The 26,251-nt window shown below is 45.8% G+C and overlaps 1 protein-coding gene and 1 non-coding gene across 2 annotated transcripts in view; both read left to right on the top strand.

Annotated features, from left to right (window-relative positions):
* LOC124544814 (bicaudal D-related protein homolog) overlaps nt 1-26,251 on the top strand; it is a 543,307-nt gene that overhangs the window by 398,094 nt on the left and 118,962 nt on the right. The window lies entirely within an intron of this gene.
* Trnat-ugu lies at nt 18,642-18,716 on the top strand. Its single transcript has one exon. It is a non-coding gene; the product is annotated as a tRNA-Thr (tRNA).

Here is a 26,251-nt window from a genome sequence, read left to right as displayed (position 1 = left end):
TGTGTGTGTGTGTGTGTGTGTGTGTGTGTGTGTGTGGCGAACCCCTATAGCGTATCCTATCATGTTAGGTAACGAGTGGTTATAATTACAGTGCAGCTACTCATAGCCGTTCACTGTGAGCAGCGAAACGTGGTAGAATTATTAATGCGTTATTGCGGAATCGATTTACTCTGGAAAAAATTAGTTCAAATTTTGGCGACCATGTACACATCTGGCGCTGTGAATGCATGTAAGACGTGTAGAAAGGTTTAGATACGTAATGGATTAGGAACGGGACGTTGGCGGAAAAGGTGAAACAAGTGAGAATGGCACAATGTTGATTTTATTATTAACTACCGCTTGCACTGTTTCTCCAATATCGGTTCCGGAAACGTCGACGAGTTGCTGTACTGTGCCAGATTCGCACCTGGTGGTTAAAATTGGAATTAATTGTTTTCGAGCGTAAATCGCTTCCACATTGCCGGCCGCTGTGGCCGAGCGGTTCTAGGCGCCTCAGTCTGGAACCGTGAGACCGCTACGGTCGCAGGTTCGAATCCTGCCTCGGGCATGGATGTGTGTGCTGTCCTTAGGTTAGTTCGGTTTAAGTAGTTCTAAGTTCTAGGGGACTGATGACCTCAGATGTCAAGTCCCATAGAGCTCAGAGCCATATGAACCATTTTGGTTCCACATCAACGCATTACCATATCTACCAGGTTTCGCGGCCATGCAGTAATTACAGCCCACACTGCACCTCAGTGAGTTGCTGCACTTTATTTGTAACCACGCGGACCTTTAATGGGTGGATGTATAGATGATACTAGTCACATCAGTCACCCTACAGGGAATACTGCAGTTCACGTTAATTGTTATACATTTTTAGTAAATATCGTGAGTGTTACTAAGCGCCAGAGGGTTTCACCTGTTTGTACCCCTGGTGTCGGCGGCGTAGGTTGCAGACCACGAAGCTCTCATGTCGTCTCCGGTAGCAGAGTCACAGAGAGGTGAGACAGCCGAGTGCTTATGGAAGAACTAGTGGGCGAACCAGGTAGCAAACACTGGCACTCCTTGCTGGCAGGTCACGTCACACACACTCCCACGACCAGCTCCGGCTGGAGTTGCTTTTGTGGTCTTCAGCAAAGACTAATTTTATGCACTTCCACTCTAGTCTATTCGGTGCATGCATCTTTATCTTTGTGTAGCTACTGTAATCTACATCAACTTGAATCTGCCTGTTGCAGCGCCGCCGGCCGCGGTGGTCTAGCGGTTCTAGGCGCTCAGTCCGGAACCGCGCGACTGCTACGGTCGCAGGTTCGAATCCTGCCTCGGGCATGGATGTGTGTGATGTCCTTAGCTTAGTTAGGTTTAAGTAGTTCTAAGTTCTAGGGGACTGATGACCACAGATGTTAAGTCCCATAGTGCTCAGAGCCATTTGAACCATTTTTTGTTGCGGCGCAGCCTTCGTCTGCCACTTTATATTTTACGCCCGACACTTCCCTACTTTACCAAACTGATGATTATTATGCCACAGGATGTCTACTATCAACTGATGCCTTCTCTTAGTCAAATTGTGACATAAACTTCTCCCCAGTGTGAATCACTACTGCTTCGTTATTTATTCGATCTTCCCATCTAATCTTTAGCATTCTTCTATAGCACTAAATTTCAAAACTTTCTGTTCTCTTCTTTGTCTGAGCTACTGATCGTCCGTGTTCCACTTCCGAAAAAGGTTACACCCCAAACAAAATACTTCTTAACATTTACATTTATATTCAATGCCTACTAATTTCTCATTTTCGGAAATGGTTTATTTACCTTTGCCACTCTACATTTTATATCCTCTCTACTTTGGCCATTCTCAGCTATTATGTAAAGAAACTCGCAAATCGTGGTTATGGTTCCGCATCAGCTGTAGAATGTTTCAGAAGAAATTAAAATTTGTGCCAGATTAGGAGTCCATGTGCAACTATAACCGCAGTTTGCGATTTCACTCTTAACTGAATGCAGCTGTTGATAATCAATGCAGTGCCTCAGACACTTCACTGTAGCATTTCTTGCCATAGCAAGGCGAGAGGAAACAGCATACATCCTACGCGAGAATCACGGTAATACGGTGGGAGCACAAGGGAGGGTAGACACCAGGACAAATGGAGATTTGGGTCGCTCGTAGAAGCGTGCTCGGATAGCCGAAGTTGTTAAGGCGAACACTTGCGGCAGGCGGGAAATTCGGGTTCGATTCGTGGTTTGGCACAAATTTTCATTTCCTTATGAAATATTCTACAGCTGATGCGGAACCATAACCGCGATTTGCGATTTCATTCTTAATGCAGTTGTGGATCATAAACACAGGGCCTCAGACACCACACTGCAGTATCAGTTATTCTGATGCCTAAATAGCAAAACTCATCTGTTTTTAGTACGATATGTCCTAATCTAATTCCCTCAGCATCATCTGATTTTCTTTGACTACATTCCACTACCCTTGTTTTACTTTTATTGGTAGTGAACTTATTACACCTTTTTTTAAAAACATGTAACTATTCCGTTCAACTTGCTCTTCCAAGTCCTTTGCCGTTTCAGAACGAATTATGAGAGACAATCAAAAAGTATCAGTCAAGAATCGTTAGGCCAATGAGGCAAAATCCCTGTGAGCGTTGAGGCAATCATCCCACCGACGCACCATGTTGAATATAACTGTTTGGTAAAACACGGTGTACTGCTGCGTGAAGAAGTCCTCAACTGCCTGCTGCACATGCTCGCCCGACAGGAATACCTTTCAGGGAGTTATTTATGGGACCGAAGATGTGATAATTGCATGGGGAGAGATCAGACTCGCCCTCTGCCATAAGTCGTCATCGAGACATAACACTAGACGGCTCGAGTGTCTCCCACTTGAGTTGGTGTATCTTCTGCGTTATGACATTTGCTGTATGGGGACCTGCGTTATCACGAAACACCAGCACCCCCTATCGCGTACCATTCCGCAACGATCGTTTCCAGTAGATATGCTCCCCCCTTCTCCGATGGATGTCTACCGATGTTTATCCTTCGGCACCCAAGAAAAGAATAACAGCACGTTGGTCCTGTTTGGTCGCACTCGGTAACAACATCGGCATAGTTCACGTTTCCGCATTCATCGCATGCATGCCAGAAAGACACGAATGCCACACAAGACCCTTGCCCATCTTATAAGTAAGCATTATAAATATGGATTCTTATGGTTATATCACTTGTTATGTATTTCACTGTTATTGTCTAACATGCTTTCAGAAAGCATTTGATACTGACATTTTAGGCCGAAATCATGATCTTGTAAATGTAACACCGCAAATAAAAAATAGTCTAATGGAGGTACTGACTTTAAAGAAAGAGACAAATGAACTGTTGTTGTTGTTGGTGATGGTGGTGGTGGTGGTGTTGTCTTCACTTCAGAGACTGGTTTGATGCAGCTCTCCATGCTAGTCTATCCTGTACAACTGTATTCATCTTTGCATAAATACTGCAACCTGCTTACTGAATTCAAGCCATCGCCTCTATCTACAGTTTTTACCACCACACACTTCCTTCCATTTCCGAACTGACGGGTCCTTGATGTCTCAGGATGTGTCCTATCAGCTGACCCATCTTTTAGCCATGTTGTGCCATAAATTTCCTTTTCACTGGTTAGGTTCAGTGCGTTCTCATTTTTCGATCTATCCATATACTCTTTTGCATTCTTCTATAACACTACAATTCTAAAGCATGAATCTTAATTAGTGCTGAGTATTGTTGACAGAAAGGGCGACGTGAGCCACACCTTCCGCTGAAGTAGCTGTTGGCTGAAGAAGGGCTGGGAAGAGAGTTGTCGTGTGATGTGCTGGGGTGGACATTTACTGCTCTGAGAGAGAACAGCGTTAGGACGCAACCGTCTACAAAGCTGTACCCCGCAGAAATCCCATTGTGTGGACAGCGCGGATGGAGGGAGGTTGCACTCTGGTTGGCCGAAAAATGATTTCAGTATAGCGTACCAGGTGGAGAGCACCTGGGGCGGAACAATGCGAAAATACATCCTTTTTTATGGCAAAGGGATGCGCAGGGTCACAAACAGTGGTCACGAGCTGACCTCTAAGGAATCTACTTACAGGAAGTGCCGAGCACTATTCCCACCAAAAAACAGAGACTCGTATTTAGTAGACAGAGTGCTAAGGGTGTAGAAGGGGAAATGGAAACATCTAGAAAATCTTCTGAAAGGAGTAGCAGCTTCAGGTGATTGACTGGCAGATTCATGACCCATGTAATGGGTGTTAATGTTTTTGTGACAGCCGCAGGGTTTCATAGCCTGAGAAACAATGTAGACACCATGTGTCGAGGAGGGAGTGGGCGTATAACATGGCCACATTCTTCCCCGTGGGGATCAGTCGAAGACTCTTCCATCTGGGCATCGACCTAGAGACTTCGTTTGCGACATCCACAGCAGAGAATGTGACGATTGGATTTTGAGAAGTGTTGATGTCGCCACTGGGAGTGCGTGAAATCGTTTCTCTGTGAATAGAGTTCAGAATACTTGAGTAAAGTTTCTGTTCCTTGCTGGTTAACAAACATAAATCATGACTTGTAATCTGTCCTGTACTCAGGTAATTTCAGCTTTGGGAGTTTGCGGACGACATATTGCGTCCACTGTGCAGGCAGAGAACTACATATATGCCACGTACGGTACATCATCTGATAGCGGCCAACTCCCAAGGAACAGATAATAATTGCAGTAAAACTGGTGTCTATACGTCAGTAGGTGATATGTACACTTCTGTTCGGCGGACAGAAAAAGCTCACGGGTAACGTGTGAGTTCCATTTGCTTGACCACTAGGCTTTTCCTGAAAGTGCCAGGAAGGGTGCAGGTCATCTGTTTCTTACTTATAATCTGTATCAGTCAAGTTTTTGTCAGTCTAATAAAGGGAGACGCGGTCTAAAGAGAGTCTCGAAATTGCATTTGGGATAGAATCTGACTTGAATACTTACACAGCGGTTTGCCCTCTCTGTATTCTTTGAGAATAAATCATTTACAGTATTCAAGTTGCGATTCATCCTAGTAACATCCCAATAGGACTTATTGATTTGATTTGCTAAACTAAACTAAAACCATAACACGATAATTCGTTCTATGGAAATCCCTAGGTATAGGTTGTCAATTTATTTATTTAATCGTATGGCTAGCGCCCCCCGTCGGGCAGACCGTTCGTCGGGTGCCGGTCTTTCAATTTGACGCCACTTCGGCGACCTGGAGTCGATGATGATGATGATGATGATGATGATAATAACACAACACGCAGTCCCTGGGCGGAGAAAATTCCCCGACACAGCCGAGAATCGAACCCGGGCCCAGAGGATTGACAGTCTGTCACGCTGACCATTCAGCTACCGGGGGCGGACAGGTTGTCAATGGCAGGGGTCGATTAATCAATTGTAGGCGTGAAAATTCCATTGCAAAGACATCATTAGGTAACCACACATACACACACAATATGATCATGGGGTTTGCACCTACTTTTATAGTTGCTGTCTGGTTACCTTTCGTACCTTCTGTTTTACTCATTTTTACCTTCAGAATTTCGAAGAATATAGTCCATTCAACGTTTTCAAAAGCCTACTCTAAATCTAGAAATGCTATAAACATGGGTTTGCATTCCTTCAATCTGTCTTGTACGATGTGTCAATATAGACAGAGCTGCGTCATGTGATTCTAGGTTTCTCGGAACTGATCTTCTCCTAGGTCGGCTTTTATAAGTTTTTGTGAATGGAGGGACGTTTGTGAAAGATGAGGGGTAAAAATTGTGTATGCGGACTAAGGCTTGATTAACTACAGTAGGCAGGTTTAGTAGTATGCAGGATGTAGAGGCGAAGAGAATTTCACAGAATAAACTGTTACTGTGAGCTCGTTGAGCCCAGTCTTCGGACTAAATATAACGCGAATAATGACAAAAACAACACCACTGCCATGTAACTATACAGAGAATCACTATCGTTTATTTGGTGGTGATTGGCGCATTGATCTGGAGTTTCATGGGAAAAGAGACAAGGGTGAGGAGGACGAGGAGTAGGACAGTAAATATTTGTGAGTATGATGTACGGAGGAGAGGAGTGAAGTAGGTAAAGCGAGAGAGGCAAGAAAGAACGAGCGCGACCTACCGTAAATCCTGTGTCAGATAACTTGATACGTAGAGTACCGGCAGAGCAACAAAGGCCTGGCCCTTTTAAAAGGGGTAGTTTCGCGAAACAGAGGCGCGTGTGCAGACAATGGCGTGATGTTGGACACGTACGTCACGGGGCACGCCCCGCCCATCTTGATACGCCCGCATCCGCGCCGCGTGGAGCACCAGTGACGTAATCGCTGAGGCCGCTTTCCTTCCGACTCGTAAGCCGCCGGTGGTTGCAGGAGCGTAGCGGCGCTGCAGATAAGCCGGACGCACTGTGTTTGCTAACCAGGCACTGAGCCAGTGTCTCCTCGGCGGCCTTCTTGCGGTATAAAAAAGTACAGAGTGAGGGTAAAGTCTTTCCCTGGCTACAGAAATTTATTTCTAAGGAACTAAGCTAGATACAGCTACGCAGTTTGTTACGTATGGTAGGTTAAATAGTAAATTTTTTATAGATACACTCCCACATTTGCTCCGTTTGTTGCCGGTAGGACGCCTAGGTGACATTCAGTTAGTCTCCATGTCGTTGGCAACACTTCTTCCGTCATCACCTCTGCAGTATCTTGTATTCGTAACATAAGAGCCTGCACATCGCGAACCGGTGAAATAAACATTTTGTCCTAACATATTTCTTTTCTTTTGAGTAACCAGTCTCCTGCGTAGTTTGATGCAATCCACCACGAGCTCCTCTCCTCTGTTCATTTTGTAAGTGGGCTGCATCTGTGTTGGCAGCGCTGTGTAGCGCTTTGCATTGGATCTCTGACTGCACTTTCTTTGTAAGAGACTCTGTGGCTGGTTGGACTCGTTGTTGGAAGTTAATAGCCAGTAGTGTTGGGCAGTTGGAAGTTAGTCGCCAGCAGTGATGGAAGTACCGTTGGGCAGATGGAGGTGAACAGCCAGCAGTGACGGATGTTATATGTGAGAAGTTACCGTTGATGGAGGGTAGAGGCCCGAAGTGTTGGCGTAGGCTAACGATCTGTACATGTTCGACTTGGAGATTCAATATTATTCATGATTATATACCTTTGTACTAGATGTCAATGACGATTTATATTCGTGTCTGAACTGGATGTCACATTATTGAGGTAAAAAAATACATTATTTGGTTTGCAACAAAATCTTTCCTTTGCTAACCACATACCTATTAGTAGTTAGTGACTTTAGGAGTTAGAATCTTTTATTTAGTTGGCAGTTTTGACGCTCGCTCTATTGCAGTAGTTCGCGTAATGAAGATTTTTGTGAGGTGGGTGCTTAATGAAATGAAATGTGTAGGTTATTATTAGGATTTCTTTTTAGTCAAATCCATTCTTTTGAATTTATTATTTGCAGTCAGATTGCGTTGCGCTAGGATATTGTGGATCTCAGTCATTCAGCAATTTAAGTACAGCCACACTCATTTAAATACAGATGTTTCAATCTCAGAGTAGCTCTTTCAACCAACGTCCTCAATTATTTGTTGGATGTATTCAAATCTCTGTTTTCCTCTACAGTTTTTACTGTCTAGAGCTACCTCTAGAACCATGGAGGTCATTCCCTGGTGCCTTAAAACATTTCGTATCATCCTGTTTCTTCTTCTTGTCAGTGTTTTTCAGACGTTCCTTTCTTCGCCCATTCTGCGGAAAACCAGCGGAAAACCATCTCATTCCTTACATTATCAATCTACATAATTTTCAACATTCTTCTGTACCACCACCTCTCAAACGCCTCAATTTCCTTCTGTTCCGGTTTGCTTACAGTTCAAGATTCACTACCATACAACGATGTACATCAAACGTACATTTCCAGAAAGTTCTTCCTACGTTTGGCATCAGTAGACTTCTCATGGCTAAGAATGCCCGCCGGCCGTAGTGGCCGAGCGGTTCTAGGCGCTTCAGTCTAGAACCGAGCGACCGCTACGGTCGCAGGTTGGAATCCTGTCTCGGGCATGGATGTGTATGGTGTCCTTAGGTTAGTTAGGGTTAAGTAGTTCTAAGTTCTAGGGGACTTATGACCTCAGATGTTAAGTCCCATAGTGCTCAGAGCCATTTGAACCATTATTAAGAATGCCCTCTTTGCCTGCTTCTCATATCATTCTTGCGTCATCCATCATAAGTTATTTTGCTTCCAAGATATCAGAATTCCATAACTTCGTGATCACCAGTTTTGATGTTATGATTCTCGGTATTCTCATTTCTGCTAGTTCTCATTACTCTCGTCTTTCTTTGGTTTACTCTCAATCCATATTCTGTATGAATTATACTGTTCATTCCATTCAATAGGTCTTCCAATCAAAATGATGGAGAACAGTAATCAGTCGTAAGTTCCTTTCAAGCTTTATTAAAGCAGCAAATCCTGATTTCGGCTTGCAGCTTAGCCACTGTCAATCTTAAAAAATTCAAGTACACAGAAAGGCGATAGTATAAAATATTTTTGATGGCTGCAAACTGGTTAATGATCAAGTCGTTATGAAAACTGCTCAATTTTGGGAATTATTTGAAAACTGATTGCTAGGAAGCAGTGAAGGCTACGACCCAGAGGGTACGAAATAGGTCCTGCCTTCTTGTCAATATGAAGCAACCATTAACCTAATACTGTATGAGTAGGATGGCTATAATTTTGAACCTACATAACTTTTCCTCTGTTTCATTGGTTTAGATGCATGTACATTGTTAATAATAGCAATTCAGTATATTGTTTGTATTGTAATTATAATTAAAAATCTGTTTGAAGTGGCACAGAGATCAGTACTATCCTTTACGGAGTGGCAAATCACACCAACTATCTACCTTGCTAATATTTGGCGCCATGTATGAACTATTCAGTAAAAAAGGAAAATGGTTTAAATGGCTCTAAGCACTATGGGACTTAACATCTGAGATCATCAGCCCCCTAGACTTAGAACTACTTAAACCTAACTAGCCTAAGGACATCACACACATCCATGCCCGAGGCAGGATTCGAACCTGCGACCGTAGCAGCCGCGTGGCTCCGGACTGAAGCGCCTAGAACCGCTCGTCCACAGCGGCCGGCTATTCAGTAAGCAAGAGGAGCCACATACCTCGTCGCGACGATTAAATGACTAGAAAAATAGTACAAAGGGAAAAAAAATATTTAAATAAGTTCTAATAGTCGCAGCATACATCATGTGCCTCCTAGAATTTTATAAATATTTTAAAAAAAATATGGATCTGACGATACCTGTGTGCTTCTCTCTCTCTCTCTCTCTCTCTCTCTCTCTCTCTCTCTCTCTCTCTCTCTCTCACACACACACACACACACACACACACACACTTTGTCACTTCTTGAAAATCTAATGATGGGGTAAGAGCGCGAATCGCGTTGTTAATCAACAAACATTGCCACAGAGACTGTCTTTTATTTGGAACATGGAACCACTGTTACTGCATCAGGCCGGAGCAGAATGGAGCAATTTGCACTATGTACAAATTTTCACTTTTGTGGCAAATTGTAGCTTAATTCATGAAGTATTTATGGATACACTCCTACATGTGGTCTGAAGGCATGTGATCCCTTCTCTCTCTCTCTTTCTCTCTTTTGTTAAAGATAGCGTAATTTAGGTATGATGCAGTCATAGTGGCGTATATGAAGAAGAAAGTGCATCGTGTTTTGAGGTTTCAATAGCTGTTACCCATAGATCCGCTCGCATACCAATAGGTTTGTTATGATGATTAGCCGCGAGCGGGTAAACTGTTGCACGTGCAGTTATGTCAGTTGCATTCAAGCGTCTCATCCAACGCACGTCGTGCGACACGTGTCGTGTGACGGCCAAACGGTGCGTGCAGAGGGGCGTGGCAGGAGTGTGCGCATATGTATCATACTACTGAAGTAGCTGTATAACATATTCGTCATGCAACAAATTTAATAATTTTTAACGTTGGTTATGTTCACTAACATAAAAAAGGTGTTCCATTCTCTACTTCACCCTCTTAGGGATCGATCCTTTTTCCCTTTTAAAAAAAAATTCTAAAGTAGGTTATTCCTCAGCGTTCAAGCTACATCCACAACAAATTTCATCGAAATCGATTAAGCGGTTCAGTCGTGAAAACGTAAAAGACAGCGTTACTTTCGTATTTATAACATTAATGTGGAAGAAACACAGTCTATTGCAGTTCAGTGTCATTTCCGAAGTGCCTACGGCTGAGATCTGCCGGATGTGGAAGTGCATCGAAGAATGGTACGAAAAAGTTTAAAGAGAATGACAGGGTTGATGAGACGGCAAGACGGGGCAGACCTGGAGCGGGCGACGACACAACTGAAAAAATGTACAAATGTGTGTGAAATCTTACGGGATCTAACTGCTGAGGTCACCAGTCCCTAAGCTTACACACTACTTAACCTAAATTATCCTAAGCACAACACACACACCCATGCCCGAGGGAGGACTCGAACCTCCGTCGGGATCAGCCGCACAGTCCATGACTGCAGCGCCTGAGACCGCTCGGCTAACCCGCGCGGCGACACAACTGATGCCGCGCATATAGCACTTCAGCCCCGTCCGCGGAAATCGAAGGGTCGTGCTTGCAAATAAATATGCATCTGTCAGAGCACCGTGCTGAATATTTTACACGAGCGGCTGCATTTCCTCGCATGCACACCACTGGAAGCTTTGCACCGCCAAATGGTTGTCCCACGCGTGCTGAGTATGCTGGAACATGCTGGAACGAATCGATGGATGCAGACAAAGACTAGTTCAACAATTCTTGGACGAAACCTTTCCCAGCACATGGGTCGGTGGAGACAGTCCAACACAATAGTCACCACTTTCACCAGGCATAACCTCTCTTGACTGTTGTGTGAGGTTATGTTAAAAAGGGGGGTAAGACAGTGACGCAGTCATTCGCCTTGTTATTCAGTATATACATATAAAAAGCAATGATAGAAATAAAAGTTCAAGAGTGGGATGAAAGGATATCAACGATAAGATTCGCTGATGACTCTGCTATCCTCACTGAAGGTGAAGAAGAATTAAAAAACCTCATTAAATTACCTTCCATTAGGAACGTGGAATGCACTCAATGACTGTGATATGGCTTTCAAAATAATCGAGAACAGCAATCAAGAAGCAAATCTACATTTTGGCAAGCAACTAGCCATTATCAATGGTAAAAAAAATGTAAGAACAACATAGGCGGCAGTATAAAAAGTTACAGCTTGTGGTATAACCTATATCGCTTGTTCATTAGATAACATACCAGTACTTCAGAGTTTTAATACATGCCATAGTACGGGGTCATGTCAAAGTTCATTCAAGACTACTGTATAATGAAGGTAGGCTTAGTGGAGAACACATCGGTTGGCTATTGGCGCCCTCTATATGAGCTACGTAATAAACAACATTCATAGTAAAGCAGTTATCGTCTCTAATAAAACTTGAAGTTTGCCGAGGAATAACACAAAACAAAAGCAACTGATGTTGTGGTCAGACTTACTCCCACATTTAACAATTAACCTTAGGAAATATAAAAAGATGCCAGAGTCATTAAGATATTGCAAGATCCGCCTCAGTTGCGCAAATTTTCTGGTCTTTATCCAGGTTTCGGCTAGAATAATCTAGCCTTCTTCGGAAGCTTCTGGAGAAGGCTATATTATTCTAGACGAAACCTGCGTAAGGACCAGAAAATTTGCGCAACTGAGGCGGATCTTCGAATATCTTAGTCTATCACAGCTGCTGACAAGGCTGCAATATGCTAAAAAAATGCCAGAGTCATTCCTTGTGAGTCACCTGCTGAGGCCATCGGTCTCTAGACTTACACACCACTTAAACTGACGTATGCTAAGAACAAAACACCCATCCATGCTCGAGGGAGGACTCGAACCTCCGGCGAGAGGGGCCGCGCAAACCGTGACAGGACGCCTCAAACCGCGCGGCCACTCCGCGCGGCCGTTACAAAGTAATTAGCACGTATAAGTTTTGATTCATGAATCTATCTAAACCATTTAGCAGTAAAATAAGCTAATTGTGCGAGAATGTAGGCATGCATCAAAGAGGCAGAGGAGACTGCATTAGTCAGAATTAAAAGCCATGGTGGCAAATATATGTAAAAGTATATAACAAATGGTTCAAATGGCTCTGAGCACTATGGGACTTAACGTCTGTGGTCATCAGTCCCCTAGAACTTAGAACTACTTAAACCTAACTATGGACATCACGCACATCCATGCCCGAGGCAGGATTCGAACCTGCGACCGTAGCGGTCACGCGGTTCCAGACTGAAGCGCCTAGAACCGCACGGCCACACCGGCCGGCAGTATATAACACCAACCAGCCATCTTAATAAGGCTATTTATTAGCAAAAAGTAGCCCCATTAACGGTTCATGACCGACAGCTTCTTTATCAGACGGCTGTACTTTAAAATAGCACTGTGATGTGGATGTGAGGTTTGCCGATAATGACGGAAATTCCTTTGGGCAGCAGAATTTTTGAGGGCACCACCTCCCGAAGGAACTTACGTCACAATAAAAAAATATCACATGTACATAATTATCTCCGTCCAAACAGTCCTCTGAAAGCCCAACGGCACCGACTGACCACCGTGTCATCCTCGGCCGATAAGCGTCAGTGGATGCGGATTTTTTTGGGGGAAGGGGGAGGGGTACACCTTGGGGTCAGCACACCGCTGTCCCCATCATTGTCAGCTTCAGTGACAGGAGCCGCAACTTCTCATTTGAGTAGCTCCTCAATTTTTGCCCTCACGAGGGTTGAGTGCACCCCGCTTGCCAACAGCGCAGACCCAGACGGTCACCCGTCCAAGCGCTCGCAAAGCCCGACAGCGCAGTGCTCTGGCGCCCGTTGGATCCACACTTGAATGTATATTCCATAACTGGAAATGGAGTTATACGCTTCAGGCATGGTGAAGAGCGTGTCGAGTGTTCTGTCTGCCCATGCTCGTGAGCCTTGGCTTTGCTGAGACCAGCTCCATTACATTGCAGTCGCCATCTGCGCTTCCAATTTTGAGCTGTATTCAGAAACGGCAGATGGCGTCTGGGCACAGTGACTTGCCACAGACTATTGTGACTGAAAAAACCGGAACTTATTTAAAGAAAAAGTGCTGGACTTCTCGCTCGAACGCAGGCCAGCTAGCCGCCACACAAGGCCGTGTACTCCAGAGCAGTGTCACCTGGCGTGACCTTGAGGTCGACGGTCGAAACATCGATTGGCGGTAGTGGGGCGTGGCCCGTACTGTCCCGGGGGACTGCCTACCTACCGCTCGCCGCTGCCGCGGCCTCGCGCCGCGGCCTTGTGGCTCAGCCTGCCGCCCAGCCAGCAGGCCTCTGTGGTCACGGGATGCTGGAGCGGCCACCAATGTCTCTCCTCCTCTAATGGAGGCCATTAACACTGCAACATCAGACACGGTAGCAAACAATGAAAATTTATGAAGACTCTTTATGTGAAAACCCTTAAAGCTTTCTAAATAAAACGAACGTAACACCCTACATCTTCATTTATTCATGTCAATATATTTATTTCTTAACATACTCTGAGATGACAAAAGTAATGGGACAGTGACTGCAAATATACAGATGGTGGTAACATTGCGTTCACAAGGTATAAATGAGCAGTGCATTCGTGGAACTTCTTTTGTACTCAGGTGATTCATGTCATCATGTGGAAAGGATTCCGACGTGCGTTGGAACTGACAGACTTTGGACGCGGAATGGTAGTTGGGGCTGGACGATGGGACATTCCATTTCGGAAATCGTTAGGAAATTCAGTATTCCGAGATCCAAAGTGTCAAGTGTGTGCCTAGAATACCAGATCTCAGTCATTACCTCCCACCACGGACAGCGCAGTGGCCGGCGACCTTTACTGACCGAAGCAGCGCCGTTTACGTAGCGTTGTCAAGACAAGCAATATACGCTAAATAACCCCAGAGATCAATGTGGGACGTGCGACGAACGTATCCGTTACGACAGTGGGCCGAAATTTGGCGTTGCTAGGCTATGGCAGCAGACGACCGACGCGAGTACCTCGGCTAACAGCACAACATCGCCTTGCATCGCCTCTCCTGCGTTCGTGACCCTATCGTTTGGACCCTACACGGCTGGAAAGCCGTGGGCTGGGCAGGTGAGTCCCGATTGGTGTGATCTGATCACTACACGAGAGTAATGGACCCCAGTTCTCAATAATGCACTCTACATGGGGTGGCTTCGTAATGGTGTGAGCTGTGTTTACATGAAGTGGACTGGGTCCTCTGGTCCAACCAAACCGATCATTGACTGGGAGTTGTTATGTTTGGCTACTTCGAGACGATTTTCAGCCATTCATAAACTTATTGTTCCCAAACAACGTTTGAGTTTTTATAGATTACAATGCGCCACGTCGCTGGGCCACAATTGTTGCGATTGGTTTAAAGCACACTCTGGACAGTTCGAGCGAATATTTTCGCAACCGATATCGCCCCGACAATTAATGGTACGTAATGGAGAGGAATATTCGTGCAAAACGACCTGCAGCGAAAACACTTTCACAATTATGGACGCCCGTAGAGGTACCATAGCTCAATATTTATGCGGGAGACTTCCATCGGCTTAATGAGTCCTTGCCACGTGGAGTTGCTGCACTACACCGGGCGAACGGGGGTCCGACACGATATTGCGACGTATTCCATGACTTTTGTTACCTCAGTGTGGTCACCCAGGCGGCGAACACGTTTCTCCCAACAAGAGACCAGTTTGTTGATACCGTCACAGTAAACTGTTTGACTTTACTGACAGACCCAACCTCACCTCTTCTTGCATCGCTATCAAAGTGAAGTTTTTCTTTTAGTTGCGGAAACAGATGAAGATCAGATGGGACCAGGTCGGGACTGTGTGGAGGATGATTGATGGCAGTGAACCCAAGGTGTCAGATTGCTGCAGATGTCGCAGTGTTCTGTTTTAGGAGAAGTTGTACCATGTGGGGACCAACTCTTTCTTTTAGAAACTCAATTACAGCACACTGTTTCCCATGCGTAAAAAAAAAAAAAGCAACACCAAAAAATTATCAGTGAAAATTAATGAGATTTCGAGAATACATTTGCCCAGGTAACTTCTATTTAAGTGATTACATTGTAAGATCACAGGTAAATGTAAGCACTAAAGCCATTGCAAATGTGAAATGTTGGTACATTAATAACCGGTGTAACCGCCAGAATGTGGAATGCAAGCATACGAACATACATGCATTGTGTTGTACGGGTATCGGTTTGTGGGATAAAGTTCAATGCCTACTACACTTGGTCGGTCAATACAGGGACGGATAATGATGGTTGTGAGTGACGCTGGAGTTGTTCAAATGGCTCTAAGCACTATGGGACTTAACATCTGAGGTCATCAGTCCCCTAGACTTAGAACTACTTAAACCTCACTAACCTAAGGACATCACACGCATCCATGCCCGAGGCAGGATTCGAACCTGCGACCGTAGCAGCAGCGCGGTTCCGGACTGTAGCGCCTAGAACCGCTCGGCCACCCCGGCCGGCCTGGAGTTGTTGTTTGATGATGTCCCATATGTGTACGATTGTAGACAGATCTGATAATCGAGTAGACCAAGGCAACAATCCGTAGAGCATGTTGTGTTACAACAGCGGTATGTGGAAGAGCGTTATCCTGTTGGGAAACACGCCCTGGAGTGGTGTTCATGAATAGCAGCACAGCAGGTCGTCTCACCAGTTTCACGTACAATTTCGCAGTCAGGGTGAGTGGAATAACCACGAAAGTAGTCTTGCTCTCATAGAAAATCGCACCCCAGACCATAACTCCGAGAGTAGGTCGGTGACTATAGCATGCAGACAGGTTGGTTTGAGGGCCTCAACCGGCAAATTTCTAACCAACATACGACGATAACTGGTACCGAGGCAGAACCTCTCTCATCAGAAAACACAATGGACCTCCACCGTGCCCTCCAGTCAGCTCTCACTAGACAACACTGAAGTCTCAAATGGCGGTGGTTTGGGGTCAGGGGAGTGCACGCTATAGGGCATTTGCCACGGAGCTGTTCTTGGTGTAGTCGATTTATAACAGTTCGTTGTGTCGTTGTGGTGCCAACTGCTGCTCAAATTGCTGCTGCAGATGCAGTACGATGCGCCAGAGCCATATGCCGAACACGATGGTCTTCCCTCTCGGTAGCGTCACGTGTCCGTTCGGAGCTCGGTCTTCTTGCGACCGTACGTCCTCGTGACCACCACTGCCAGCAATCGTGTACAGTGGCTACATTCCTGCCAAGTCTCTCTGCAATATCGCAGAAGAGCCAACCAGCTTCTCGTAAACCACGACCTCGTTAAAATTCAGTGAAGTTCTAATAATGGCGTTTTTGTCGCCTTAAAGGCATTCTTGACTAACATGGACTCACCACGTCCAATCTTGAAGGTAACTAACGCTAACGACTGTTAAAGCATGTGTTTAAAGCAAACCTGATTTGCATTCTCATAGCACTCTTAGGCGACTGGCGTGAAATCTGACATCATGTTTCAGATCTAGAAACACGCCTACCAACTTTCGTTTATGCCGCGCAACTCCTCCTTGGTGTCGCGATTTGTTGCCCTCAGCGTAGTTACGTTACACACCGCCATGTTAATCGCTACAATTTGGAGCTCTCTTGGAGCAGAAGCCTGTTGCTTTCGTCAACGAAGGGAGCAAGTCTGCCGAGTAATATGCATGATATGTAATAGCTCAACCGATATTGAGAACAGACTAAAATTTTTGGAGGCGTTACTTCTCATCACGCCCTCTTACATGATACATTCAAGAAACACAAACCGAAAGTTATGAGTTTTATAGGATTACGTCACAACGGTGACTGCAGACTATTCTTGGAAATTCTGAAATTTCCTTGAACAAAGTATAGGCAGCTGTTCGCCAAAATAAGAGGCGATCGCAGAGTACGTATAGGAATACATCTGATAACGTGGACGTTTACTGTCTATGCATAGGATATGGAACGCCAAATGTCACGTAGCTGATAAGCATACGATGTGCAGTACGCGAAAAGTTGTTTGATTCTACGATAACTGTTAATGGACGCGCCCTATACTTATAAAAGATACTGTAAGTACGGTCGTTGATAGGAGCTTGCTCAAACGTTTAACACTGTACACAACGAAAGATCGATAGCTTGCTAGAAATCAAATTGTTAACTCACTAGAGTGTGAGAAGACGATCTTGAATTGTGCGGCAGGCTAACTAATATCAAAAACACGCGACGCTGTACTCACATACGCGTTAGGAAGAGTGTGCAGTGGAATGTACTAAGAGACAGCAGGTATTGATCTGTGTATGCAAACACTGCGGATCAACATAGAGTGGAGCTCTGCCGAACCTTAAAAACAGTTTTGACTGAACACTGCATAACCTTCCCGCAGCTGGAATCGCCTACTCCATAGGCTACCCGCAGAGCATATACTGCAGATGTCCCTGCTCTCGAGTATTCCGTGTTCATGTCACACGCATCTTAATTCGAATTCTCATCACAGCTATTTGAAACGTTACCACCACCAGGAGGATTATCTCGTGAAATACATACACAGTTTGAATTGTTGAGAAAAAAAAACCGACACGAAGAGAATACTGTTAAATTTACTAAAACATTCAGCGCTCATGTTTCACTAATTACAGTTGTAATGTGTATTCTTGCTTTCTCTCCTTCATTAGCATCTTCTCTGCTACCTAGTATCCGCGCGTTGTAATTCTTCGAATGAAAGATAAGAATGATCTGCTCGTATGGGTTATTGTACAACGATCCAGTTTGCGTGTTGGGGAATCGAATCCAAACGGGGGATTAACTACTGTTACACAGACCAGTATGAGTGTGGTTCTTACGTGGTTTTCCACGTTCGGTTAGGTAGATGCTAGGCCCGTCCTGGTGCATTCTTTACTCCTGAACTGACTCAAATTGGAAGATTTCAGACTGTTAATGCCTTGTGTGTGACCACAGACATTAATAGTAAAATAATAATAATAATAGTAATAATAATATATGACGGTAGTATCTGTTCCCGAAAGAACAGTTACCGTGGATGACCATGCAGCTTTGCTAGAAATGAAATGATAATTAAATAGACACTCTAGCTGCAAGCAGGCGTTGATACACTTCATTGGGGACATGTTGAAAATGTGTGCCCCAACCGGGACTCGAACCCGGGATCTCCTGCTTACATGGCAGACGCTCTATCCATCTGAGCCACCGCGTCTGCATTTTCAACATGTCCCCAATGAAGTGTATCAACGCCTGCTTGCAGCTAGAGTGTCTATTTAATTATCATTTCATTTCTAGCAAAGCTGCATGGTCATCCACGATAACTTCTTTCGGGAACAGATACTACCGTCATATATAGTTAAAAATATGGGTTCCTGGCCTTTGACCTTCTTGTGCGAACGCACACGCTATGCCCGAACTCGTACGGGACTTGGTAGATTAATCTGCCACGCACTATGAATGTAGTGTTGTGGACATGTTGGGAATGTGGATCTCACGGGGAGCGTGCAAGGGATAAGTCCCTGCAGACGCACTATCCTCTGTGCCCGCGGTGGCTCAGATGGATAGAGCGTCTGCCATGTAAGCAGGAGATCCCGGGTTCGAGTCCCGGTTGGGGCAAACATTTTCAACATGTCTCCAATGAAGTGTATCAACGCCTGCTTGCAGCTAGGGTGTCTATTTAATTATCATTTCAATAATAATAATAATAATAATAGTAATAATGTATATAGCACTATAGTAGCTCTTATGTAGTTACTGCTGTGTCGTGCTGACAAATAATTCATTTACCTTTTTCGAAGTAAGTAATGAAGCAGTTGCTGGACTATTGCAGGTGCTATACAGTGTGTTACAAAAAGGTACGGCCAAACTCTCAGGAAACATTCCTCACACACAAAGAAAGAAAATATTTTATGTGGACATGTGTCCGGAAACGCTTACTTTCCATGTTAGAGATCATTTTATTACTTCTCTTCAAATCACATTAATCATGGAATGGAAACACACAGCAACTGAACGTACCAGCGTGACTTCAAACACTTTGTTACAGGAAATGTTCAAAATGCCCTCCGTTAGCGAGGATACATGCATCCACCCTCCGTCGCATGGAACCCTGATGCGCTGATGCAGCCCTGGAGAATGGCGTATTGTATCACAGCTGTCCACAATACGAGCACGAAGAGTCTCTACATTTGGTACCGGGGTTGCGTAGACAAGAGCTTTCAAATGCCCGCATAAATGAAAGTCAAGAGGGTTGAGGTCATGAAAGCGTGGAGGCCATGGAATTGGTCCGCCTCTACCAATCCATCGGTCACCGAATCTGTTGTTGAGAAACGTACGAACACTTTGACTGAAATGTGCAGGAGCTCCATCGTGCATGAACCACATGTTGTGTCGTACTTGTAAAGGCACATGTTCTAGCAGCACAGATAGAGTATCCTGTATGAAATCATGATAACGTGCTCCGTTGAGCGTAGGTGGAAGAACATGGGGCCCAATCAAGACATCACCAACAATGCCTGCCCAAACGTTTACAGAAAATCTGTGTTGATGACGTGATTGCACAATGGCGTGCGGATTCTCCTCAGCCCACACATGTTGATTGCGAAAATTTACAATTTGATCACGTTGGAATGACGCCTCATCCGTAAAGAGAACATTTGCACTGGAATGAGGATTGACAAATTGTTGGATGAACCATTCGCAGAAGTGTACCCGTGGAGGCCAGTCAGCTGCTGATAGTGCCTGCACACGCTGTTCATGGTACGGAAACAACTGGTTCTCCCGTAGCACTCTCCATACAGTGACGTGGTCAACGTTACCTTGTACAGCAGCAACTTCTCTGACGCTGACATTAGGGTTACCGTCAACTGCACGAAGAATTGCCTCGTCCATTGCAGGTGTCTTCGTCGTTCTAAGTCTTTCCCAGTCGCGAGTCATAGGCTGGAATGTTCCGTGCTCCCTAAGACGCCGATCAATTGCTTCGAACGTCTTCCTGTTGGGACACCTTCGTTCTGGAAATCTGTCTCGATACAAACGTACCGCGCCACGGCTATTGCCCCTTGCTAATCCATACATCAAATGGGCATCTGCGAACTCCGCATTTGTAAACATTACACTGACTGCAAAACCACGTTCGTGATGAACACTAACCTGTTGATGCTACGTACAGATGTGCTCGATGCTAGTACTGTAGAGCAATGAGTCGCATGTCAACACGAGCGCCAAAGTCAACATTACCTTCCTTCAATTGGGCCAACTGGCGGTGAATCGAGGAAGTACAGTACATACTGACGAAACTATAAAATGAGTTCTAACATGGAAATTAAGCGTTTCCGGACACATGTCCACATAACATATTTTCTTTATTTGTGTATGAGGAATGTTTCTTGAAAGTTTGGCGGTACCTTTTTGTAACACCCTGTATACAACTTGGAGGAGACATTTTCTCGAGATATTTGGCATTTGTTACGTATATGACTTTTTTTCATCAGCGATGGATGAGATAAAGACAAAATATGTGTTTGTAGTGGTGTTGGGTTGTTTGGGGAAGGAGGCCAGACAGCGAGGTCATCAGTCTCATTGGATTAGGGGAGAACGGGGAAGGATTTCGGCCGTGCCCTTTCAAAGGAACCGTCCCGGCCTCTCTCTCCCTCTCCCCCTCCCCCCTCTGTGTGTGTGTGTGTGTGTGTGTGTGTGTTAGTGTGTGTGTGTGTGTGTGTGTTAGTGTGTGTGTGTGTGTGTAGTGGGTGGACGGTGTAGGGAACGTGCAACCTCCGTCGCAATAATGCTACCAACTGACAAAAAGTTATTACTGATAACTACATAATCAGTATTAGTCTTAAAAATATTGTGATAATGGTAATGATCTTTTGAAAATAATTTAGTTCCGTGGCGGAAACAGAATCGAATCGTTTAGTTTTTACCCCTCAGAAAATTTAATTTTATCCCTGTGGGGTTAGTAACCCCAGGTGGGGAACCACTGCTTCAGAAGAATGTGGGATCCCTTCGCAGGTCGCCACCATACTCGTCGACGATAGTCATCTGGTATAGTGCAGAACAGCGATTCATTGCTGACCACGAAACGACACCAGGCAGCGGTAGTCCATACTTATCGGTCGCAGCGCCATTGCAAACGCAGCCGCTTGTGTCGTGTTGGGACGGTAATCCCCTAGCCTTGGCTGCTGCTAACCATCGAGCAGCGATGCCCGACGACAAAGAATGTTGAACGGACTCCATTACCTGTTCTCTGAGTGCAGCCTCAAATGTGAAGGGGCTACGATGTGCTTCATGAACAATACGCCAATCCCGCCATGTGGTGGTCAGACGTGGTGACTCGAACCTCGACGACAAGGTCCTCACGTTCACATCCATTCCACATCGCGCCACTGTCACTTCCAGAAGTCCCACAGATCTGTATGTTGCACTCTTCAATCAGCTGACCCGCTAAAACACCCGCATACAAAATTAAAGCAACAAACGGAAATTTTACACATTTGCGTTTATTTTGCCACAAAATACACTGATGCTCATAAATTAAGGATAATGCTGATACATAGCGAAACAACGCTCTGGTGGGCGGTTTGCGGGTTTAAATCACCTCGGGGTATGACCATGCGGTGCATTTGACATTTGACCAGCGGTCGTCGCACGGTGGCGCTGGCAGCAGTCCACATATGGAGGGGTGTGTTGGTGCATGTCAGAGTATGCATGTCAGAGTACGGTGCAAAGTAAGTGTGCAGACGTTTTCAGATGTGATAATGGTGACTGTGTGTTGAAAATGGCTCAAAGAACACACATTGATGAATACTAGGGCGACTGGAGGCTGGTCAAACACAGCAAGTCGTAGCATAGGCCCTCCGTGTGCCACAAAGTGTGATCTCAAGATCATGGCAACGATTCCAGCAGACAGGAAACGTGTCCAGGCGCTACAGTACGGGACGTCCACAGTGTACAGCACCACAAGAAGACCGATATCTCACCATCAGCGCACGCAGGCGGCCGCGGAATACTGCAGGTAGCCTTGCTCGGGACCTTACCGCAGCCACAGGAACAGTTGTCTCCAGACACACAGTCTACAGACGACTGGACAGACCTGGTTTATTCGTCCGGAGACCTGCAAGGTGCATTCCACTGACCCCCTGGTCACAGGAGAGCCCGTAAAGCATGGTGTCAAGAACACAGTACATCTTCATTGGAGCCGGCCGCGGTGGTCTCGCGGTTCTAGGCGCGCAGTCCGGAACCGTGCGACTGCTACGGTCGCAGGTTCGAATCCTGCCTCGGGCATGGATGTGTGTGATGTCCTTAGGTTAGTTAGGTTTAAGTAGTTCTAAGTTCTAGGGGACTGATGAGTCCCATAGTGCTCAGAGCCATTTGAACCATTTCTTCATTGGAACAGTGGTCCCAGGTTATGTTCACGGACGAGACCAGGTATAGTCTGAACAGCGATTCTCGCCTGGTTTTCATCTGGCGTGAACCAGGAACCATATACCAACCCCTTAATGTCCTTGAAAGGGGCCTGTATGGAGGTCGTGGTTTGATGGTGTGGGGTGGGATTATGATTGGTGCACGTACACCCCTGCATGTCTTTGACAAAGGAATTGTAACAGGTCAGGTGTATCGGGACGTCATTTTGCACCAGTATGTCCATCTTTTCAGGGGTGCAGTGGGTCCCACCTTCCTCCTGATGGATGATACTGCACGGTCCCACCGAGCTGCCATCGTGGAGGAGTACCTTGAAACAGAAGATATCAGGCGAATGGAGTGGCCTGCCAGTTCTCCACACCTAAGCCCCATCGAGCACGTCTGGGATGCTCTCGGTCGAAGTATCGCTGCACGTCTTCGAACCCCTAGGACACTTCAGGAGCTCCGACAGGCACTGATGCGAGAATGGCAGGCTGTACCCCAGGAGCTGTGCGACCATCTGATCCAGAGTATGCCAACCCGTTGAGCGGCCTATGTACGTGTGCATGGTGATCATATCCCATACTGATGTCGGGGTACATGCGATGCGAAACAGTGGCGTTTTGTAGCACATGTGCGTCGGGACAGTTTTCTCAACTTGTCACCAATACCATGGACTTACAGATCTGTGTCGTGTGTGTTACCTATGTTTCTATGCTATTCGCGCCAGTTTTGTGAAGTGCCACGTTGTGTGGCACCACATTCTGCAATTACCTTTAATTTATGAGCATGAGTGTAGTATAAACAGGTGACAGTAAAGCAGAGACAAAGTAAAGAATATATAACGTAAACAACTGCAACATTCAGTTTTTTCCAACTTAAATTTAAAACGTCGGTTCTCGGACTGATGCAGGAAGATAACACACACACACACACACACACACACACACACACACATACACACTGAACACTAGTGCCACCAGGGATGAGAAGAGTCAGAGATATCGATAGTGAGACTACGAACTCGCAGGTGAGATAGCATTAACTCTGTCCCTCCGTCCTGGGACAGTGTTATTAAGGAGGGAGTTGAGATTAAATTAGCGAGCAATCTCGTTAACAAGGATGGAGGTTTTTGTTTAAACTCTGTTTGGAATCCGGCTCTCCCCCTTGTCAAAAAAACAGAGGGACTGTGTCAATGCTACCTTACCTGAGAGGTCGTAGTCTCACTATCGATATCTCTGACTTTGGTCATCTTTGCTGGCACTAGTGTTCAGTGTGTGTGTTATCTTTCCTGCATCAGTCCGCATGTACGTCGACTGTCCGTTGCAGTTTCCCTTGAAAATGGCAGGATGTTCTCACGCCGAAATATCGGCGGTCGCTGCAAGTGTTACCTGTCCACACTATCAGGGATCCTCGAGACAGGTCTCCTTCCACAATATTTTGATCCCAAAATCGTGTTCAACGTTCCCTCCAGATGAGAATCCGTCGAGAATCGCTCTTCTGACCAAATCAGGACTCATCTGTCCAATATTAGACCGTCCAGTTGCATGTTAACCACTCCACTCTAGACGTTCCCCCCCTGTGAAGAAGCGTCAGAGGTACACATACAACAGGTCTCCGACAATAAAGGCAACCCTGCCGAAGCCTTCTGTACACCGTTTGCCTCGATACAACACGTCCAGTGGATGCTGCGAGGTCGGATGCCGGTCGCCGTGCAGTACTAAGGCGATACCGTCGTATTCTTGCAGCCAAATAACGGTCCTCTCTTTCTGATGCCACTCGTGATCAGGCCTGCCCCGGTCTTCGGGATAAAGTTTATGTCTGCGCAAACTGTCACAAAAAGATTCACATTAAGCCATCGGGCTATATCAGTTTTCGCGACTGTCCTACTTCCATTCTTCTTATGATACTCCACCGCAGAGAGACGGGTAGGTGTTTCCTCTGTTCCATTCTGCACTGTCTGTGACGGTGTACACTGCGATTTCGGACGCGAGACTATCCGGCAAACATTACCCCGTTTTATACGTGCCCTGACGTCATCGTTGGCGTGGTTGTCTGTTGACCGGAATGCCATTTTCAATGCAGAACACTGTCGTACGGACATTTCTTTACATTTTGTATGACAATATGGTGAATTAGACACAGGACAGCGAAAAAGCGGTTTGTTACTTTAATTTTGGGCAGCAGTTTATTTGTAACAGCGGACAAGTCGTAGCAGCCAACACGCCTGAGTTTGGTAGCGTTATGAGATCTTACAGCCAGTGACGTCTCCATCTCGATAAAGCATACCTGAAAGAAACATGTGGAAACTGCTCCTCACCGAATGAGGGCCACTACCGAGGCTTTATGTTAAGTTTCACGGTGTTAATGTGACGTCTCTTGGGATTGTGGTGTAAATAGTTCTTGTCCGGTGTGCTTTAGTAGTTCTGAAATATTCGTCTAAATGGTTTCCATCGTACGGTATCGAACGAGTCAATAGACATAGAGGCGTGAAGCGCAGAGATAGCTTTCGCAGAATGGCCGTCGCGCGATGTCCGCAGTTCGCCCACGCTGTGATCGACCCGCGGGCTATCTGCTACAACTTCCGAGAAGCGGTCCGCTCTTAATTGAATCGCGTAATGGCGCGCTTCTCCGGCGCCGGCCGCACCTAATGGAGTGTCGCTTTCTGGGAACTCGACCCCGCCTGTCCCACATCTATCGCCCCCGCTCCCTTCCTCCCCCTCACACTCACCCTCACCTCCGGCTCTTTGAAACTTCCGCCTCCACGGGCGGTGCGTTAAGCCTCTTTTACAGGAGCTATTGACTACCCTTGGCACGTAGAGGCGAACTATTTACACTCAGTAGCGTGTCTCACATAAGGTACTTCCCTCACCAACTTACAAAATAATAAGTGAAAGTAGTATTGCTTTTCGTGGGCAAGTGCTACCCAAGTGCGGCTCACGACCTGTCCTCACAGCTTCAATTCTGCCAGTACCCCGTCTCCTACCTTCCAAACTTCACAGAAGCTCTTCTGCGAATCTTACAGAACTAGCAATCCTGGAAGAAAAGATATTGAACAGACATGGCATAGCCACAGCCTGGGAGATGTGACCGGAATGAGATTTTCACTCTTTTTGCAGTTTCTTCGGTTTTAATCTGCAGATCACGACCAGTAAATTGTGCTCAGAGTCCACATATTCTCCTGAAATCTGTCTTACCATTACATAGTCAATCTGAAATCATCCAGTGTCTCGAGGCCTCTTCCACGTATACAACCTCCTTTCATGACACTCTGAAACCAAGTGTTACCTCTGATTAAGTTATTCTCTGTACAAAATTTTACCAGGCGGCTTCCTCTTTCATTCCTTACTTCCATTCAATAATCACCTACTACTTTCCCTTCTCTTCCTTTTCTTACTATCGTATTCCAGTCCCCCGTTGTTGTTGTGGTCTTAAGTTCAGAGACTGGTTTGATGCAGCTCTCCATGCTACTCTATCCTGTGTAAGCTTCCAATACCTACTGCAACCTAGATCCTTCTGGTTGGTTGGTTGGTTGTTTTTGGGGAAGGAGACCAGACAGCGAGGTCATCGGTCTCATCGGATTAGGGAAGGACGGGGAAGGAAGTCGGCCGTGCCCTTTGAAAGGAACCATCCCGGTATTTGCCTGGAGCGATTTAGGGAAATCGCGGAAAACCTAAATCAGGATGGCTGGACGCGGGATTGAACCGCCGTCCTCCCGAATGCGAGTCCAGTGTCGAACCACTGCGCCACCT

The sequence above is a fragment of the Schistocerca americana genome, chromosome 8, assembly GCF_021461395.2.
Source record: "Schistocerca americana isolate TAMUIC-IGC-003095 chromosome 8, iqSchAmer2.1, whole genome shotgun sequence".
NCBI lineage: Eukaryota > Metazoa > Arthropoda > Insecta > Orthoptera > Acrididae > Schistocerca > Schistocerca americana.
Note: the sequence above shows the minus strand (reverse complement) of the source record. Positions and strands in the feature narration are given on the sequence as shown.